The following is a 21,949-nucleotide window of genomic DNA, read 5'->3' as shown; positions in this document are numbered from 1 at the left end:
TATAACCACTCCAATAGCGCTTCTTTCCTTCCCTTCTCTGGAGACCTCAGGGCTCACTTGGCCACGAGACAGTAAGTTCCCAATGTGAGGGCTCCTGCACTTAGCCTTGATGGCTCAGGGTCCGAGCAGAGAGGGCTTTGGGCTCAGGAAGTATGAATATGATGAATGAGACCAAATCTCTGCCACCCTTCAAAATGAGATGTATCAAAAAAAATTGGTTTTGCTACTAATTTTCAGCGTAGAAATTCAAAGATATTTGGGAGGAAACTGCAGCGTTACATCTGTGACAAGTGACTATTCTGGGTTCTTATGTAGAAGTAGCAAACGTTAAGGATGGTAACCCTTGGATACATTTTATATCAATTAACAATTCCTATTGTCACAAAAATCAAACTAACCCAGAAAAATAGGCTTCAAAACTACCACCAGCCAACCTCATTCTGTGAGTAACCATTAAGTTTTAATCAGAGGTGGTTCAATTTCTGGAACAGCAAGCATTAAGAAGGGCTCATCAAGGAAAATGGGCAAAAGTGGGAGGAGGAAGAGAACAAAAGAACCGCCCCCCAAGCCCGTCATTTAACAGAGGCTCTTGACTGAATACTTCTGCCCCTCTCCGCAGCTGTTGTCTCCTGCAGTTGGCACGAAGCGCTGCCAGTCTGGGACTGGTTTCCAGTGAGGACAGCATTGTTTTATTGGCTACTTAGGCAGTGCACACACCATTAATGGAGTTTTTATCTCTCCATTTTCCTGTCAGTGCAGAACCAGCCAGTCTGACTCTGTTATTATCATTAAGAAAGCTTTTTTTTTTCCCCCTCCCCAAACACACTCGTTAATCCAAACAACATCTGGGAACTTCCGCTTCTATCATATAAAAGGGAAACAGATTTAGAGGGAAAGGGGGGAAATACAGTTCCAGCCATGCTGAACAACAACCAAATTCCAACAGTCAAACTTATCTTGGGTCACCCAATAATATCTATCAAACGCTGTTCCCTTCAAAGAGGCAAGGTACTTCCCACCATGTTGCTTTAAACTTCCTCTAGGCCTTTGCTATATACGGGGGGGGGAAAAATCCCATTTTGCCACGTAGCTTAAGAAAAAAAAAAAAAAGAAGAAGAAATATTATTACTGCTTTCCTAGACGGCAAATTCAGTTGTGAAATAAAAGTCAAAATAATAGTTAGATGGTTTTTAAAAAAACACATTAAAAAAAAAAGACCCTTTATGAGACATTAGTAATGAGTACCTCTCTAGTTTACAAACTCATAGGGAAAAACCGGCGCCACTGAACCCAGAAAATATGTCCTCTTATAACAGACAGATGTCTCCTCTGTAGTTTAAGTGTGCTTTTTGCTGAGATCATGCTCTGTGAGTCATGAAATCAATACAGGAAAATGCACAGAGCTGGCCACACTGCAGATTCACACAGCAGAGCTCTGTGGTTCCAGCCACACAGCAACGCTGTCCCACTCCTGTCCCCAGCATTTGCAACTGAGGAAAATGCATACTGGCTTTCTACTTCATGCTTGAACATGCCTCGTGGGTCCTCAATGTTGGTCCTTTCCGCATTGCTTCTATATAGCAGAATTTTGATTCTAAAAGTTACAGACCTCAAACATGCAGATACCAAGCAATTACTCAACCCCACTCCTTTCTGAGTTTTCCAAAATGGACCAATAACAACTAGACTTAGGTTAGAAGCGACTGACTTCCCCAGAAATGCTCACCACCAAGGAGAAGACACAATCAGAACTGAACCTTTAGGGAAAGCCAAAATTGGAGAGTCAACAAGGTTAATAATTTATTTTTAATTTTTTTTTGTTGTTGTTCCATTCAGCAAAAATGGGGGAAAATCACTAAGCGTCTGAGCCACAGGCTCCTGCTCACTGGAAGCGCTGCCTTCGAGCCCCTGGCAGTCTGTTGGTAATGACAGTCTCGAAACCCGATCCTCTCCCAGTGGGAGACTTGAGTAAGCACTGGCCTCTCTCTGGTCTCGCCTTTCCATTGTCCCACCCTGCAGGGCCAGCTGTTTCTGACAGCCAAATTGCTGCCTACTAAGCAATGAATGCTGTCAGAGGAGGAATTTTCATTTCTATAATGCATCGGCCTCTGTGGACAAATTATACAGCTTATGGTGCTGGCTGCAGGATGCTGCTTCAGGCTTGACGTGCTGCCAAAATGCAGCCTCGCCTTCCCTTCTCCACAGCCCCAAGCTGACAGGACGGTCACCCAAAATGAATCTCAATGGCCGGAGAGAAGCAGAACACGTGTTTTCAGCCACATACAAAACATATGTCAAGAAGAGCTGTGCAGCTACAACCTTTGATGTCACGGCATACAATGAAAGCTAACTGAGCTAATGTCACCACACAGAGCTACCTACCATGGCAGCCATGAAGACCTGCTGTCATTTGATATTCTGCAGTGAGCATCCCGGGAGCATCAGCAAAAATCACTGGCCCTCCGCTTCTAGGGGATGCCAGGCTTACCTAGAAAACACACCCAGAACTTACGCTTCCTAAAAACCAAGGTAGTAACCATTAAGCAACAATGCATGAGGTCCAAAAACAAGACTCCAAGATGACGAAAGTCCCCAATATGTGCTTCATAGGATCATTTTGTAAGAACTGTTTGCCTCCCCAGCTTTTGTCTACACCATTCCCCACCCCCCACCCCTCTGCCTCCACCTCCCCAGCCACATTTCCAACAACCCCTGACTTCGAGCTGGGGATGCTGGGGATATGCCGTCTCCTATTTGGCCTAAACACTGGGGTAGAGGAGCAAAGCCAGTCAGCACATAGCATTAAATTGTGGGGTGGGATTTAGCCTAGGCTGGTCCAATCAGAATGACTGTCGGGATTTTACAGAAATGGCTAAATAAAAAAAATTTTTTAAGTTTAATTTTTCTCATTATACTTGAACCTGGGAGAATATGCCATAGCCCTTTAGCTACCATGAAGGGAGAATCTGCCAGAACAGAGCTAACAAAGAGAGAATAATTAAGGGGGAAATAGCAGGGTCCCAGGGACACTGCTTGAGTCCTGGATCAACCCAGGTCAAAAGCCTGCGCTGGCCTGGACTCCCGAGCATGGCAGCCATCAGATTCTCATCTTACTAACAACTAGTCTGGGCTGCGTTTTCAGTCACTCACAATGCAAACTAACAGATGAACCATCATTCCATCCTAAAAACACCCAGCAGTTAACACAAATGCACAAGTTATACCTTATCATGTAAACAACAACAACAAAAAATGTCTGCATTTGTGGTTGTTTCCTCTGAGAACTGTCTCTTTTCCCTTTTCTCCTCTAATCCTTATATGCTAATGTGAGCTAAAATACTTAAAACCATCACCTGACTCTGGCCCCTTCTGCAAGGCAAATCTAAATATCTGACCTGAATTCAAGGAGAAATGAGGAAGCTGAATGCATGATCCACATTTTGCTTTGGTGTCAGAAAACTGCACCAACCTGGACCGTGGGACACCGGGAAAGTGCACTCTAGTTGGCGAGTGGTCCACAGCAGCACCATGCCAAAGGAGCCAACTCAGGGAAAGGCCAAGACACCATCACAGACAGCCCTGAGCAGAGGTGGGAGGGGGACACCTGCTCTTCCCCTGGGGGTTCAGGTCAGGCAAAGAGCAAGCACCTGCAGGCTGAGAGCCGCCAAGGCCATCACGCGGGCCTCGTCCTGCAGCCCTCTCCGCTTTATCATTAACTACTGTCTGGCCAACGAGGGCAGGGTTCGGTTCAAGAACACTGGGGACTTGAAGGAAGGAGGCGTATCCAGAACCATGGTGGGCTCACAGCCACGCACTACGACTATAAATATCCTCCTGGCTGCTGGCCTGACAGCAACCACAACTCCTGCTCCCTTGTTGGTAATAGAACTACAGACCTTTTCCACCAAGAAATTCAGCACAGCCAACCAGGTATGGCTAAAATTATGAACTGTGCATACGAGCTCACTCCACGCCCAGGCGAGCTTTCTTCCTCCCCCTCCTCTTGTCCATTCTTGGCTTCTGATCCCCCAAAGATCAAAAAGAGACCTTACAGTTTAAAATCATAGGAATATCAGTTTGGTGCTTAGAAAAAAACCATAGAACACACAGGCTCAAAATTGTAACGGGAGGGAGGGAGGGAATAAGAAAATCGACTCACTCTCAACTCCTTTCCACCATGAAAATTATTAGGAATTTCAAACCTTTATATTGATTCTTTTATCTGAGGACATAAGGATGTAGGATGGGTGGGGGGCGGGGACAGAAAGAAGCATAAGGCCACTGAGACCGCTTAGACAGGGAAATCATGTCAATAAATAAATGACCATATTTACCTAGCAGCTTCTCAGGGACAATCAAACGCACCAAAATTCACAGGACTGATTTAGGCTTAACGATCACAGGTCCACCCAATCCCCTGAACTCAAGAGTTCACCTCAGTATTTTGGGAGAAGTCATTTTGGGAAACAGCCCTTGTTACAGACACTGTTGAAACACAGAAACCACAATGATCCAAATACTGACTGTGACCCTGGATAAAAAAACCTTTTGTATCATTTCATCTCCAGGACCTGCCACGGCATCGGCATGGTTGGTGTGCCAACATACAACTGCCCACAGCGTGGATGGAGCTCTCTTTCAACCAACTTCTTGATCCTTGGGAAGGGTCAGTCCAGAAATCAACTGCATAGAGTAGTACAGAGGGTACTCTGAACCCTACCAAGTTCACTTTCCTTCCCCTGGTCATTCATGTACTTGATCAAGGTGTACTGAGCACCTACACTGAGCCAGGCAACTGCAGGCACTGGAGGTATCCCAGCAAATGCAACCGAGTTCCTACCCTCATGCAGTTTACATGCAGGCAGAAAGCCCCACATGGAAGTTCCTTCATGCATCTAACCATATATCACTTGCTATAAGGCCCCAGATCTGAGAAGAATTCCCTCCCTGCCTCCCTGTAAGAACACATTCCCTTCTGTAAGGAATTCTTCAACTCACAAACCAATTAACTCTGGCAATAGTCTTCAACACTAGTCACGACACCAACATCCCAGGTCAGATGATGACCCAATTCACTCAATTTCCTGCACTTTGTGCCCTTTATTTTTCCATCTGAAAACACAAAAATGATCTGATACACAGAGGCATCTAGGGAAAGTAATCTTCATCCAAAATACTGACTCTGGGCAGGGGTCTACTCTAAGGTTCATCTACTAAGATTTCTTTTTTTTTTTTCTCCAATCTGAAAACTAGCAAAGGCATTATATGAATTCAAGGTTTCCTAGTACAAAGAACAACATATTCAATCACATCTCTATTATAAAAAAACAAATGATAGAGAATAAACCCTTCAGACTTAAACAGTCACAAAATTATTCCTAAAAATATGAATTTAACACTAATCAAACCATACTGTAAATTCCATCCTCCCGCTGAGTTTGGAGATAGAGGCCTTAAACTAACGGGAAGTGTAGTTTTACCATGATAAATGTCTTAACTCAGTAACACAGTCAATAAGTGTGTTTTTATTCATGCTCTATCTTTCTACAAACTAACCAAATGAATACCATATAGCCAGATTGTAATGACTGATGTATTAAATACTGCATTACACAACACACTAATGGTCTGTTTATTAAATTCTGCAGGTTAAAAATCTTACTGTGGGTGACTTGGAAGCATTCTTAACAGTGCCCCGGTTTTCTCTGAAAAATAAATAATAATAGCAGTCACAATTTCTTGAATACTTCCCAGGTACCAGATACTGCTATGCTAGAGATTTCCACGCACATTACCACATTTAATCCTCCCCCACGTAACAATAAAATAGGAATTATTATCTCCATTTTGGAGATGATAAAGTGGAAGCTCAGAGAGGTTAAGTAACTTTCCTAATGTCACAAAGCTGAAAAGTGGCAGAAAGAACTTCAAATCCACACTTGCCTGATCAGCCATTCTTACCCATTATGATACAATCTCTGCATTCCTTTCCAGCCACAACATCATGGGAGAGGGTTAACACACACCTTATGGAGCAATTTTCCTACAGGATGTCGTCACTGTTAGTGGCGGTTATATTTCACAGACTGCAGCAGAGATATTAGAATTCATGGATACGATAAAACTCCAAAAACACCAACTTGAAAATACTCAAATGGCTGAAAATCAGTCACCTTCAAATGCAAAGTACAGCAAACATCAGCGCACCACTCAAACTTTAATGGGGTTAGACTGCTAGCATCTATTCCAAGAAAGGCTGAGGCTAAAGAAGAAAGAAGATATTATCAGATAACCTTGAAATGAAGCCAAGTGAAGAAAAGAAAATAGTTGGGGAAACAGCCTAAGACTGGTGCTCACTGTTAAGCTTGAAAGGGCAGCCGTGCTTACAGGGCGGGCCAAGAGACATCAGCCTCCCGGGCAGGTGAAGCTTGAAGGCCATCTCCTCAGGGAAAGCGAGGCTGGGGGCTGCTCTTGGCACAGGTCTTCATCGTGCAGGCGGACATCAAGCTCAGGTGCCTCCAAGAAGTATCTTCTCAGTTTATAAAATCTACTGGAAAGAATTCCAGTGAAGATAAAGACTTCCAGGAGACAAGGTACAACAAATTCCCAACTAACAGTGGACGAACCTGCCAATCGGCCTCACAGCTTTCCCTGGCAGACCTCCAAACCCATTGTCCCTGCTGGGTTTGCCCTTCCCTGCAAAGGCTTTTCTCTGCTCTATTTCAGCTCTGCAATTCCACTATCAGCTCAGCTCCCCCCCACCCACTACTCACTTAAATTTCTTGAGGAAAAAAAAAAAAAAAAAACAACTCCCAAAAGAAAACTACCAGAAATTAATAAACAAAATCCTTGCAGTGAGAAAGATGACTTAACTGTATTTCAAACTAGCACCCTGATCATCACCATGCCAGGGTTTTTACATACCAGCTTTTGTTTTATTTATCAACTTCTTAAGCACTGCAGTGGCTAGGAGGAGCTAAGGACTGCACAGTAAAAGAAGCCTTCTTGCCCCAAAGGGCTTAGTGGGGTCAAAGAGACAGGAATTCTCCATTAAAGGGCAAAATAACAGGACAGAGGTGAGGGGTTCCAAATTGGTAGTTATGTCAAGAAGTCAACGAAATAAAACATGACTACTGGCTGAGCTTGTGTAGTGAGTTGAATGGTGCCGCCCCCATACCCAAAAAAAAGATACATCCACACCTTTGGATGTATCTTTGCAGATGTAATTAAATATGGATCTCAATATGAGATTGTCCTGGACTAACTGAGTGGGTCCTAAATCCAATGACAAGTATCCGTATAAGAGACACACAAAAGAAAGAAGGCCATGTGACAATGGACGCAGAGATGGGTCATGCAGCCACAAACCAAGAAATGCTTCGAGCCACCAGAAGCTGAAAGAAGCAAGGAAGGCTCCTCCCCTAGAGCCATCTGAGAAGCCCAACCCCTGGATTTTAGACGTCTGATCTCCCAAATGTGAAAGAATAAATTGCTGTTCTTCAAAGCTACCACGCTTGTGGTAATTTGTTATGGAAGCGCAAGGAAAGTAATACAGATGAGGAGGAAAACACTGTGGGGGGTGGAAGAGGCCTTAAAAGGTGAGACAGGACCCAACATGCAGGAGGAAGACACCAGTACAGAGAGAAGATGGCTGGTAGTGGAAGAACAATGAGGAAACGCAAGAACAATGAGGAAACACATGCTGCTAAATTAGAAATGAAAGAGAGAAAGAAAAGCTTGAACTGTAACTTGGGGGTGAAACGTAATGTCCATGTGGATCTAGGTCATATCAATTTTATTAGCTAACAGAGGCGTCACCAAAGATGTTTGAGCCAGGAACTAAAATGTACAATGCGGTATTTAAGAAAAATTAATCTAATATTAAAAAAGAGAATGAACTAGAATCAAATATCCAGCAGACCTTCCTCCGGGAAGAAAGATTCTTGAAAAACAGAAACCAAGTTTCCACATTCTAATCCTCAGAATCCATGACTGTTACCTTAGGTGACAAAGGCACTTGGCAGATCTTGAGATGGAGAGATTATCCTTGATTATCTGGGTGAGCCTTACATGCAACCACAAGTGTCCTTGTAAGAGGAGGGTGGGGCAGGGGGAGGTTTAACTGCACAGAGAAGGCAATGTGACTGATGGAAGTAGAGGGATGCACTCTGAAGATGGAGGAAGGGACCACAAGTCAAAGGAAGTGAAAACTCCTCTGAGCCTCTGGAACTATAAGAGAATAAATGTGTGTTGTTTCAAGATACTCAAGGTTGTCATGATTTGTACAGTGGCAACAGCAAACTAAGTGTTATGTTTTCCTCTCGGAAATTCAGATAAACTTTTCTTCCCCTGAATTCTTTCCGAAAGGATTCTTTCTTGATTTTCCTCTTGGCTCGCCCCTGCTGGTACTGTGTTATTCTTCCAAAGTTCCTGTTCAGCACGCTCTGTGTTAACACCTCCTAACTCCGTTGCTTTAGACCTTTATACATTTCAAAACTCTACATTACCTACTGATGCAAACAAAGGGAGTTGGAGAGAAACGACTAGTTTACTCACCCACCCACCTTGCTCCAGAAAGGAGTTAAGAATAAGCTGTTTTCTTCTGGAGGGATGACAATGTTTGATATCTTCAACTGTGTGACACTTCTGTAGATGAATACAGATGTGAAAATCCACTGAGCTCTATGCTTAGGATTTGTGCATTTTACCGTCTGTGTGCTACACCTCAACAAAAACATAGAAGAGGGAAAAAAAAGAATAAGCTGATTCCACCTCTTCTCCTCTTGAGGACAGGAGAGGGAACTTAAAGTCTCCAAAGGAGAAGACAGAAAGCAACATATGTCACACTGTGACCCTGGGGTTTATTATAAAAAGAGGCTAAATGGGTGAAGGAAAGGTTGAGCATAAAGGAACACGTATATATCATGTGTTCCCCAGAAGGATCTGCAGATTAGCCCTTAGAAAGGACATCAAAAGAAATAAATGAAAAATACAGAAACAAAAGAAATGAACTAGAATACCAAGAGTTTAGAACAAGGTTGCACAGGAGAGTGCCTTTCAAAAATTTTGACCCTCAACTGTAATAAAAAATGGCTTACATTTCAACTCATTACACACATATACAAACCAAAACAAAAATTTCATGAAGCAATTCTTACTCTTGCAGCACGTAACTTTTTATTAAAAATTTTTATTTCTTTTTATTTTTAACGGGGAAGGTGACTCACTAAATTGATCCAGTAATAGATCACAAGCCATGGTTTGCAAAAAATAGTGAGGCATGGGTAGGAGGGATTAAATTGGATGGGAAGAAGACGTTGATATTATCAAAAAGGCAACTCTCCTCTAATTTTATGATAATAGGGAAGAACAGTTTAGAAATTTTACTTTACGAGAGAGAGCTAATAAAAGAAAAGCTTTGAAACAATCTTATTAAAAGGAAACAATCTGCATTAAAAGGAAAGTTTGTCATTTTCTCGTTAAAAATTTCTACTTAACCACTGCCAAGTCCCAATCCATCTGGGTCCCAAATCTGAGATTCATTTTGATACTGAATGTTCAATTTAAGGAACCTATCTGCTATGAGATATGCAAAGGTAAACAAAATATGGTCCTAACCTTCCAAGAGTTTATAATATACCAATAAAGAAAAAAAAATTACAGAAGAATTATAAACAATAATGCTATGAAAACAATGAGGAAGGAGAAACTGTAGCCAGAGGATAAGACGAAGGCTGCGTGGAAAAAGAAATGGCATTTGACTGGCGAGGGATAGAGTGAAGGGAGTTCCTCTATCTGTAGAGTAGAGTACACACAGTAGAGTACAGAGGAAGTCTGGGGATTAGGGGGTAGCTGTTGCAGGGTTAACATGGCCCCCAAATTCTTTGCTTCTCTTCCCACCTAGAGATGGAATATATGTCCCCTCTCCTTGAATCTGGGCTCTATGACAGCTTAACCAAAAGAGTGTGGCAGAAGTGACACTGGGACCAAGCCTTAAGAAACTAGCAGCTTCCATTTTCTGTCTCCTGAGACACTTGCTCTCAGAATTCAGCCGCCATGCTCTGATGATGCTCAAAATAGTGGATGCACCGAGACTCTATATAGGTGAGCGGTTCTCAACCTGTGGGTCACGATCCCTTTGGGGGTCGAACGACCCTTTCACAGGGGTCACCGGGTACTCGTATGTAGACATATCTGCATGTGGGCCTGGAGACGGATAGAGGAGCGGTGTCTCGGTTCCTAAGACCATCGAAAATATGTGTTTTCCGATGGTCTTAGGCGACCCCTGTGAAAGGTTGAGAACCGCTGATATAGGTGTTTCAGTTGGCAGCCCCAGCAGAGCTTGCAGCTGACAACCAGTATCACCTGCTAGACATGTGAGTGAATAAGCCTTCGAATGTTTCTAGCAACCAACCTTCAAGTATTCCCAGCCCCAGATATTGTGGAACAGAGACAAGCTGTCCTTACTACACTTTCCAAATCCCTGACTCACTAAATTGTGAGAATAAAATGATTGTCATTTTATGCCACTATATTTGTGTGGTGTGTTGTGCAGCAATAGAGTGACTGGAAAGTACAGTCAAGAGTATAAGAGAATGTGGTGAAAGATAACCTTGGAGGAGAGTCTGAAGGGAAATGCCACAAGTCTTAAAAGTCAACCTAAGGGGCGGCCGGGTGGCTCAGTTGGTTAGAGTGTGTGCTCTTAACAACAAGGTTGCCGGTTCAATTCCTGCATGGGATGGTGGGCTGTGCCCCACCCCCCGCAACTAGATTGAAAACAGCAACTGGACTTGGAGCTGAGCTGTGCACTCCACAACTAGATTGAAAATAGTGACCTGACTTGGAGCTGATGGGTCCTGGGGAAAACACACTGTTACCCAATAAAAATTTTTAAAAAAGAAATACAATTTGGTTTACTTTAAAAAAAAAAAAAGTCAACCTAAGCAGTTTAAAGTGTCTTCTCTATGCAATGGTGAGCAGTAGATGGGTTGAAGGTCAAGGCAATTATATGACTGGATTAGGAAGATTATATTAGCAACAGCATACAAGGAAATTTCCAGTAAGCTCAAAGAAACACTTGACGTAGATACAAAAATCTTCAGTGTAGCTCTCATAACTTTGCACATTTTACAAAGAGAGTGCTTAAGAGGGAAAGATAATGTAGAATAATCTGCCATTTAATCCAGCAGCAAATCCCATTGGCTCTGACTTCAAAGTGTATCTTGATTCCAGCCAATCCCTTCTCATACCTGATCCAAGCCATCACTATCTCTCACCTAGACCAGTGCTTATCCAACTAAATTTACCATCCATAATGGACCAAAGCTTTTGTAAAACACTCTGTCTGCCCAATGAATTGGGTCCACTACTCACATGTTCAGTCATGGCAACATCAAATTACCATAACAATTTCTAAACACTTAACCTCAATTTCTGTACCTATCACATTACAGGTCAGGAATAGTACTTAGCACAAGCACTATGGACAACTGTTTCCAAATTCCCTACAGACATCAATCTTTGGAATTTGGGAACGAGAAATTGGAATTCCTGGGAATTCTGGAAATCACAAATCATTTTTGAAATACTTCCAATATTCTTCACTCTTCACTATTATGCATATATTTTTTAAATTGTTTAATAAATAAGAAACATTAAGTTTAGCATTATTTATAAGAACTGAAGCATACAGAAAATATGCAGAGACTGGAAATGACAACAAACATTATTGTATAATATTCAAATAACCCAGCAAGGTTAATATCACTACACACAACCACATGTCAAAATTGCCAATTTAAGGATGTTCTGCTTCCAAAATTCATTATCTCTTGGCACACTACACATAGGATTTTATTTAAAAAATACTCTACACATAAATTTCTTAATATTTATTTGTAAAATGACTCACTGTTAGCAGTAGACAGGGCCATGAATATACATGCATTACCTGGCAACAGCAACAAGCAAGTCTGACTAGTTCAATCGTGACCACTTTTCTCCTTCATGTTCCTCTCAATTCCCAGAATAGGCAACCTTAACCTTCTACTCCATGTGTCAGCGATTCCTGCTGTGGCTTTCAACTTGAAGTCAGTAGATTCCTTAACACAATAACATCTCTGTGTAGATTGTGGCTAGTGGCTACGTTAATGGACAACTCAAGCATCAAGAATCTTAGAGGATGGAGATTGAAAAAGCGAGGGAGGAACAAGATATCTTAGAAAATTCCAAAATTTATGGGAAAAGGAACAGGGAAGTCAGCAAAGAACCAAGTCAGAAAAGGATTAAGTGATCAATAGATGCTTTGAAAATAAAAATGAGAAAAAAAATGTAAACAGACACAAAGCCAAGTCCCAGGCAAGATCTGAGACTGGGTTTTAGAGTTAGAAAGTGATAATCTCTGGAGACCCCAATACTAAGAGGTCATGTAAAATTAACCTAATTTCCTGTTTCATTAAGATTTGGAAACTAAAAATTCAAGGAAACGTACACTTCTAGATTTTAGCAAGGCATTTGAAGAAGTCTCTTAGGAAAGTTCAAGATGGACAAAAAGATAAGCAGATGCATCTGTAAGTTACCGCGTTCAAAGGGTGCTGTGTAAGAATGCACGTCTTCCTCAAGTGATGTAAATGGAATCTAACATGTGCAACAGACTTTTGCTCTGGGCAAGACCCGAAAAACTGAAAATTCATCAAGGTAACTTTAAGATCCACCATGTAGTAAGGGCATAAAAGACAAGAGCATAAGAGACAAGGAGAATGTGAGGAAACCAGGACCTAACAGCAACACCTATAATAAAAACTTTTGAGATTTCTGTTGGTAGTCAACTCCATAAGTAGGATCGTGTGGTTATCTGAAATACAGCAGTTTGACTGCATAATACAAACATGGAAGTCAAAAAAACAGAGGAGAAAAAAATCCAGGGAGGAATACTGCAATTAGCTCTAGATACCAATTTAAAAACGTTTCAGTCAAACTGAAGCATGAGCAACGAACAAGGGAGGCAGGATTGTGATAACCACTTGGAAGCTCTGGGGAGATTTTGCTTATATTAGAACACTGGGGTGAATATGACAGCTCCAATCACATAAATATAGTATTACATTCTATTCTGTGTAGCTGAACAAAGAACTATAGCCAAAGGATAAACAGAAGTTGTATTTATTACAGGAGAAAATTTAAAAACTCACCTTCCGACAATCAGAATTGTCCGAAGGCAGAGTGGGCTCTTATACCGCACCCCCTAACTTGGCAGAATTTCAGCGAAGCCTAGGGGTTCATTCAGAGGGCACAATGCAGAACAATTGCAAGTCCTGGACGGTGGGACTAAATAAATCCTCCCACCCCTGTGATTCTACCACTAAGAAGAGGCCACTGAGGAAGTCAGAAACACCGCTGAGACACTTGCGTTAAGGTCCGAACCTGGCACTTCAGAAACATTTAATGAACGGGAGCAACTTAGGAGAAAACGGGGAGAGGAAAAACGTTGTTTCGAAGAAGATGCCTAGGAGCTGAAGAGGCGGCAGCAGCAATGAATGTGGACTCGTTTTTTGTAATGCTTCCTCAAGAAGCAGCGTATGAAACGTATAACATTCGCAACATTCTTTTCAATGATAGAGGAGATATAAGCCTAACTCTAAGCCCAAGGGAAAAAGCCAACTAAGAGAATAAGTTGGAGGAGGTTGAGGGGAAAGGGCAGAGAAAAAAATAAAAAGCAAGACCTTGGGAAAGTAAACTAGACTCCACCTGAAAATATCCAGCACAGAGTAAGTGCTGGATAACATGTTCAAGACACATCTTCATATGGACAAATAAAAGTACTTAAAAGTATTCTCTTTTTTGGGGCCGGCCTAGTGGTGCATTGGATAAGAGCTGACTTGGGACGCCAGCTCTGAGCAACCGGGTCCCGGTTCAGATCCCACCTGGGGGCCAGTGACACTGTGCCCTCTACAGCTAAGATGGTGAACAATAGCTCGACCTGGAGCTGGGCTGCCGTGAGTCGCTGGCGACGGCATAGGCTGCAGCCCCTGCTGCAGTGGGGCTGCCATAAGCTACCGTGTGTGGCTGGCAGCCAGCGTGAGCGGCTGTCAGCCGGTGTGAGCTGCCAAGAGCCGCTGTGTGCAGCCGTCCAGAGACCGGCAACCGATCTGCCTCACCCGGGAAGAGCGCAATAATAACACCAACATGGGCTAGTGAAGCGACGTCCTCCACAACTAATCTGAAGAACAAAAAAGGACAGCAACTTGTCTTTTCGCCTTCCCCGATTCCCCAATGCTTTTCCCCTCCCCCAATTCCCCAATAAAATCTTTAAAAAAAAAAAAAAGTATTCTTTTAAATAGTTATGCAAACACATACAAGCGAGGTACCAATTTTACAACAAATAGCAGTCTGTCATAGTTCCATTATCCTCTAAATAGTATTAATTCCAAGTAAATACAGCTTGTATAGAATTCCTAAAACCATACAAACATCAATTCCTTTAAAACAGCTGAAATGTCATAGTACCAAATTAGATGAAGCAAGGGAGAACTGTCTAACAGATTTAACCCTGAGGCATTAGATACTGATAATGCAGCTCTACCAAGATGCAGAATAAAAGACAATGAAAAGACTCTAAGTATTAGTGGATTACTTTAATGAAAGGTAATAAGTGGAGATGTTTAAGAAAAGTTCTCCCATAAGATTTGCCATAGCATTGATGTTTTAACAATAATATCTCAAAACTAGATTTTTTTAAGTTCAAATGAATAGTTCCATGCTCAAATATTTTCAAAATAGACCCAAGCAACCAAATGATTGTTACTTACTTGAATTACTGTAATATCCTTCCTTTTCCTACTTTCACAATAACCTACATAATAAAATAGATTGTACTAGTCTGCTCAGAATGCCATAACAAAATGCCATAAACAACAGAAATTTATTTTCTCACAGTACTGGAGGTGGGGAAGTAGGAAGTCCAAGATCAAGGTGCCGGCCAATTCAGTGCCTGAGTAGGGCTCTTTCTGGTTTGCAGATGGCTGCCTTCTCTATGTCATCACATGGCAGAGAGAGAGCAAGCTCTCTAGTCTCTTCTTAGGAGGGCACTAATCCTATCAAGAGGACCCCACCTTCATCACCTCATCTAAACCTAATGACCTCCCAGTGCTTAGCACTTCAACATGTAAACTTGAGGGAAACACACAAGTCAATCCACAGCATAGATGAATAGATAAAAATTTTAAAGATCCTCCTCAAAAACTGCTGCCAGGAATTGGTCCAAAATTTGAATCTAATCAGAATCCCTTTCCTACCTAAACTTCCCTAATAGCTAGCATAATTTGGGAGCAATATCTGAACAGCTCAGCACAGAATAAGAAGTGCTCATAAGGTAGCCTTCACCCACTTCTCCAGGCTTATGTCAGTCACATCAATTCCCACATGAACCCTAAGCTATAATTAAACTAAACTACCTGCAGTTCCCAGATGCACCAGGCTCTTCTTATGCCTTCTACTTTTACACTTAATGGTCTAAGGCTAGAATACCCTGCCTCTCCATTGCCAGGCTAATTCCCATTTATTCTTAAAGTGTGCACTTAATACCTCCCTGGGCCAGAACCGTCCCTACATCCTTCCCCACACCCCGCCATGCAGGTTAGGTGTTCCTCTTCTGGACTCATTCTGCACCTTCTACACACCTCTGCGCTAGCACTTGGTGAGCTGTACTGTAACCGCGGATTCATGTGTCTCCCTTTCTAAGCTGTGAATTATCCTTGAAGCCAGCAACAGCACCTTCAGTCCCTGTGTCACCAACACATCGGCACAGGGCCTACCACATAGTTGGTACTGGGGGAAAAAAAAACTGAACAGATAAAAGCATGAATCAAATGGACTATAGAAGACCTTGAAGGAAAAGAAGGTGAAGCATTTTTTTTATTCCTAACATTTCACATCCATCTCCCACAGACATATTTCTAGTTAGTTAGAAATTTGCCCAACGTTTTGATGATTACCTCAATCATCAGCAAAATGGAACACAACATAGAAATCACTAAAAGATCAAGAACGAAGAGAGAGGGGCAGAGAATGATGGCACTTGGCCACAGAATTGGAAAAATACAAAATGCACAGCAAAGTGTTTATCCATAAAACAAACTTTACACCCTCCCAATCTTATGGATTAGTTTACTGCCGTTTAACATGTTTTATAAATGCCAGTGAATAACTGGTGAGTCCCCCCCCCCTCACTAATGAAAACTCTGTCCCATTCAGATTCGCAGATGGCACTTTTAGGTTGTAAACTGATTAAAGTACCTTCCCTAAAAAAACCCAACTCATCTGTACCCTCCTCATCAGAAGTACCAACTTTATATACAAGAGTCCAAGCAAAACTCTGAGTGGTCTTGGGGAAAAGGCTTTATAAACCGTTAAGTTCTGGCACAAAAGCCAGCAGTCACTAACAATCAAATTACCCTTGTGGTTTGATGGTCCTTCAGCAGGAGGGTAGCTGAATTAAGTGGAGGGAAATAACTTTATGCTCTGACTCATATTTTGCCTGTTTCTCTTCTCAAGAGAAACAAGTTCCTCCCAATTGGTGCATTTTCTGATGACCAAACATTAACTCATCCGCCTAAATCTCCTCAATGACTAAAAAGTTCCTCGCTTCAAAATGAAAAGAGTAGCTTGCAATTTTAATGTAAATACAAGAAAGGGAGTCAAATTTCTATTCCTCTTCCTCAACCCACGGCACCCTAAAATATAATAAATTTTAATGTAGTCTTAAGTACAGATTCTTAGACATGACTCTACAAAAGAGATTACACACTACCATCCCTTAGTTGAGGTAGAAAAAAAGAGCTACAATGTGCTTTTGTCCTGTGGCTATAATTAAGGTTGAAAAAAGCCTTCCGTTTTCCCCTCTAAGACATCATCAGATTTGAATTACCCCTGTCTCATCTTCATCTCCCCTAGGTGTGCTCTCTTAAAACTGCCTCCACATCTTCCCCCTTTCCCCTGAGCAACTCCTTCCTGCTTTCAACTTTTCACCATTCCCTCCAAACCTCTCGTCTCCTGTCCTAAAACTTGCTGGTTCCACTTCTGTATTCTCTTTCATCATTCCCCTGCCCCAAATCTGAACACTGTATCTTTAATGACTCATGGGAAAGATCATTAAAAAAAAAAAAAATCAGCAGTGGTCCACTATGATAAACTGGAGAACGCATAACCCAAATTAACATCTCCCTGGATTCAAAATAACAATTATTTATTGAGTGCCCATTGTGTGCCCTGTAAGGGTTACAAAAGAAGATCAGCTTTACTAGATTGTGAACTTCGTGAGAGGGGCTGATTCATCTTTACACCCCGCCACACACTCACCAGAGTATCTCAATCACCAGAGGGGACCCCCCTCTGAAGTCCAGAGAGGTCTGAGCCTCTTCCATGGTAGGTGACGTCTGGTATTAGAATATGAAGAAATGCCAAAAAACAGTGATAAAAATTGTGTATGTTTTAAATATTTATAAAACCTGCCACAGGATATTATCGTGCCGGTCTCAAGATAATTACGTGTCTAGCAACGAAACACAAGTTCAAAGTTGTACTATCCATAACATCTTCTTTCAGTCCTGTTGGTATGTTTCTAGGGCCCTAACATTCAAAAGTAACGTCAAGACCAATGGGCCCTCCAGCCCACCACCACCTCGCAAGGTCTCTACACAGCAGTGAGTGGAGTCAGTATACAACTCCACAGTGAACACACAGTCTCTGCCCTCAAAGAACTGACAAACTAATTTTTTTTTTAAATGGACGCGTTCTCCACTTCCCCAAATATCATGGAAGAACTACCGTGCCAGGAGACCAGGGTTCCATCTAGGATCCATCACTAAGTCACTAATTATGGGCAAGTTCTCCTCCACATATTTAAACTTCAGGGTTTTGGTTTTTTTCCTGTAAAATTGAATAATACCACTTTCAGCCCTGCCTTCTGTACAAAGCTTATGAAGAGGCAAACGTAAGAGTTGCTTTGGTAAACTGCATAAGCCCTCCAAAAAAGTGAGTTACATAGGAACAAAGGTTGAATACTTAAATCACACAGTGCCTTATCATACTGAATTTTTTTTAAACTTAATGACATTTATAAACATATAACTTCAGAACTTGACGTTGTTGTGTCCAGGGAATAATAAGAGAAGGGGACCAAAGGTGAATGGCTATATTTGAAAGTAAAAAATTTTATGGAACCCTAGGGGGCTCCAGTAAGTCTTCTGTGAATATATGAATATTCCTTGTAATCTTTATCCCTTGTTGAAATAATTTCCATAAGGAACCAGAAGACAACTACGCCCCAAACCTTATTCTTTAAAGTCCCATACTACCCCAGGCTTTTTCTTCAGTGAAAACTTTCTCAAAAGAGTCATTCATTCTAGCCATCTCCTCCCTCTCAACCCACTATAACCCTGTTTCCTCACTCCCGCTAAATTTACACAAACATGACTAATGACGCCCTACATTCCCCAAACTCCCCTCTAGAGCTTCTCTATTATATTTGGTTCACAGGACTTACCATGGAGGAGAATTCCCTTCCTCTGAGTGAGTGATGGCAGACACACTCTCCTGAGCAGCCCTCCTACTCCTAAGGCTGTTCCCACTCTTCTCTCAGGGTCCTTCTCCCTGAACTCATCCTGTCCAGCCTGGGGCAGATCACCCTCATCCTTCTCCCCAGGCAATCTGATCCCCACCTTGAACTTCGCTGCCACCTGGACCCGACAGGCTCTCATTGTCTCCAGCTGAGCCCTTTCTTCTGCGCTTTCACTCTTCTTCTGACTGCCCATTGGACAGCTCCACCTGGATGTCCCAAGGCCTCTGCAACAGGACTGTCAGATTGAGTCACCTTCCTGTACTCCCCACTCCTTCTTATTCTGTTATGTGATCCCCATCTCCCCCCACAAATACCTTGACCCCACCTTCGACCCCACCCACAGATCAGACCCATCACCACAGCTCTGAAACCTCCACCGTTCTCTCCAGCCCCATTTCTCACTGCTTCTTGGCCAGACTGCTGCTGCCCCACCCGCCACATGTTTCTTAAAAGTGTGGAACATGTACTACGGGTGGTCCCCCAACATGATGCGAAGTGGTTCTTAAACTTTTTTCTTTTAATGGTTAATGCTCTTTTATATTACGTATTAAAATAAATTCTCAAGGTGCACATCAAGACTACATTTCTCACCGGAGTAACTGCTTTGAACAAACTTTCATGCATGCTAAATAACCGAGGGCGAGGGACTTTTAAAAATGCCACCACCTGGGGTACATCCAAGGCCAACAAATCACAAACTTGAGGGGTGAGGATGGACATCAGGGCTGGAAAACCCCAGGTGCTTCCAATGTGCAGACAAATCTGGGAATGACTCCATTATAATAAGCCTGATACAGGCATTTAAAAGGCGAAGGCCATATAAAGAAATTACAATAAGTAAACAGTCATCTGTATGGTAAACAGAAAGGGTGCCCAACTCACCCTGGTCCTAAAGTTTCAGACTTTAGGACTGAAAGTCAGACATCTCAGGATACCCCTCGGTCCCAGGCAAACCAGACAGCTGGTCACCCTACTCAGACAAGGCTGTGTCTTCAGTTTGGGAAAGAGTGTTAGCATTTCCCAAAATATGTTCAGCAAAATGCTATCCACTCTCCCAAGAGTGTTAACAGCTGTGTGGCTACAAATGCTTCCACTATGGAATAAACTTTAAAGACCCCAGGGATCCCATAAATAAATGATTAAGTTAATGGTTTTCCTCAATGAGAGAAGGATGCATTTCTCAAAATATTTAAAGATCATTTTTTGTATTTGATTATTGAGGTTTTGAGAAACTTCTTGTTAAATGTTGCCTTGTTGGTACTTCCAGACAATTTTAGGGAAATATAAATCTGATAATGTTACTTCTTCATCATCAATCCCGTACTTAAGAACAAATTCAAATTCCTTAGCAAGTGGTCTACGCTCCCAGCTCTCCCTTCATTTACCCCTTCCTGTGCTCCAGTTGAATGTTTCTCAAACTTGTAGAAGCATTTAACTCACCTGGGGATACTGTTGCACTGCTGATTCTGATTCAGCAAGATTGGCGAAGACCTGAGACTCTGCATTTCTAGTGATGCTTGTTCCCAAATGTTGCCATCACTGTTGATCCAGGATCACACTTTTGAGTAGCAGGGCTCTAGAAGTGTTCACTTCTAAAGGATGCTGTCTTTTCTGGAAGCTTCTGTGCTTCCAAGGCACTTTTCCCACCTGAAAACTTCCTACTCAACCTTCAAGATGCACGAAAACATCATTCCCCAAAGATGACCTCCAATGCCCTCTCAAACAGAACCACACATTCCAGCTTTATTTTATGTTTAGAGCTCCATTCTGTGCTTTGCTCTGTTGTAGCTTGGCTATTTATTTTTCTGCCTCTCCCAGGCAGAGCTCTCTGACAGCCTTCTTGTCTTTATATGACCAGTGCTTGGCACACAGTAGCTACTCAACAAAATCTACACAGAAGCAAGAAGTGACCATGCAAAGGAAATAATGTATGAACTTGGTCTAGGGAAGACTTTTAGAAAACAAGGTTGTTATGCAGAATCAAGTCTGTGGGTTTGGAGTTCTGTGATTGAGGACCTTCAACAACAGAAATAAGTAAAATCCATGTTCACCTTGTAGAGTCAAATCGCAAAGAAATACCATTACCTACTTTTTTATACAACACAAAAAAATAAAATTCCCAGGTTTCTTGAAATGAAAACTAAACCCAGATAATCTTCTGATTAACATGTAACACACTAAAATCACCAGGCACAGTGGGAAATATAACAGCATTTGACCTCTAAATCTGTGTTCATCTACTTGACGGAGAATCCTTTGGACAAATTTAAGTTTAAACAAACCTTTGTGATACTCCAGCACATTTAATGTAGTCACAACTGTCAAAATCATGGGCAATGTATCACACTTAAGAGAGCATTTGAAAATATGTCAATAATTATAATTAGACACTTGTACTAGGTCTAATATACTTTCACTACCCTTTAACTTCAACTGTTGTGAAATTAAAACCAGTTTTGTAAAAGGGCAACTCTGAGATCATAATTTAATTCTAAAGCAGATATAAAATCTTTCAGACTACAGAGATACAGCACATTTTACTCAAGAGGACAAAAGGCCATGGCATTGTCATACATCATTTTAGGTAAGGTGACCACCTTTAATATTGAAAGGGTAAAAGACGTTGAGGTGACAAAAATCTTCCAATATTTACTTCGCTCATTTGTATTTAAAGATTTCTCTTAAAAAATTATGCACAACCCACAGCCCAGAGATGATAACTTAATATTTTGGTTTCTTTCCTATCAGTCTTTTTTTTTCCTCAACATTCATATATATATATATATATAACTAGAAATATGGATTTGTACTATGGTTTATGTTTGCTTATGTTTATGGAATTGTGCTATGGAACTGTACATAAGTTATGTGTATGGAATTGTACTACGTTTTACTGCCCTGCTTTGACTACGGCATGTTGTTTTGTATACTCCCCATAGTCAGTCATTCATTCCAAGAATTTCTGCATGCCTACTATGGATAAGGCAGTATACTAGGCACAGGACATACACACACACGTACACACTACCAAACAAACATAGTCCCTGCTCTTGGTATTTACTTACAGATATACTGGCAGTATATGTGGTAGTATATTCAAGATGTAGAAAAGAAAAGAAGAATCTAACTACTAGACGGAAAAGCCAACAAAACCCTCTTTGAGGAGATAACTTTTAAAGTGACATCTGTCCCTGAAAATTCAACTAAAATAAAATTTTTGTGATTACATAATATCCCATTTTATGAACATGTTATATATAAAGGTTATATATATAGGTCACTGTAGAAAATTTGTGTTTCCATTTTTTCTTTTCTTTTTTTGCTCCTCTACAG

General features: G+C 41.6%; 1 protein-coding gene across 2 annotated transcripts in view; it reads right to left on the bottom strand.

Moving 5' to 3' along the window:
* The window catches only part of ACVR1 (activin A receptor type 1), a 100,989-nt gene extending 94,503 nt beyond the window's left edge, over nucleotides 1-6,486 (bottom strand). For both annotated transcript variants that reach the window (XM_019636863.1, XM_019636864.1), the window contains exon 1: nucleotides 6,388-6,486. The gene's annotated coding sequence lies outside the window, so the exon portion shown is untranslated. The remainder of the gene's footprint in view (nucleotides 1-6,387) is intronic.
* Between the last annotated feature and the right edge of the window lie 15,463 nt (nucleotides 6,487-21,949).

This window comes from Hipposideros armiger, unplaced genomic scaffold, assembly GCF_001890085.2.
Source record: "Hipposideros armiger isolate ML-2016 unplaced genomic scaffold, ASM189008v1 scaffold_30, whole genome shotgun sequence".
Lineage (NCBI taxonomy): Eukaryota > Metazoa > Chordata > Mammalia > Chiroptera > Hipposideridae > Hipposideros > Hipposideros armiger.
The sequence above is the reverse complement of the archived record's forward strand: the minus strand, read 5'-3'. Positions and strand labels throughout refer to the sequence as shown.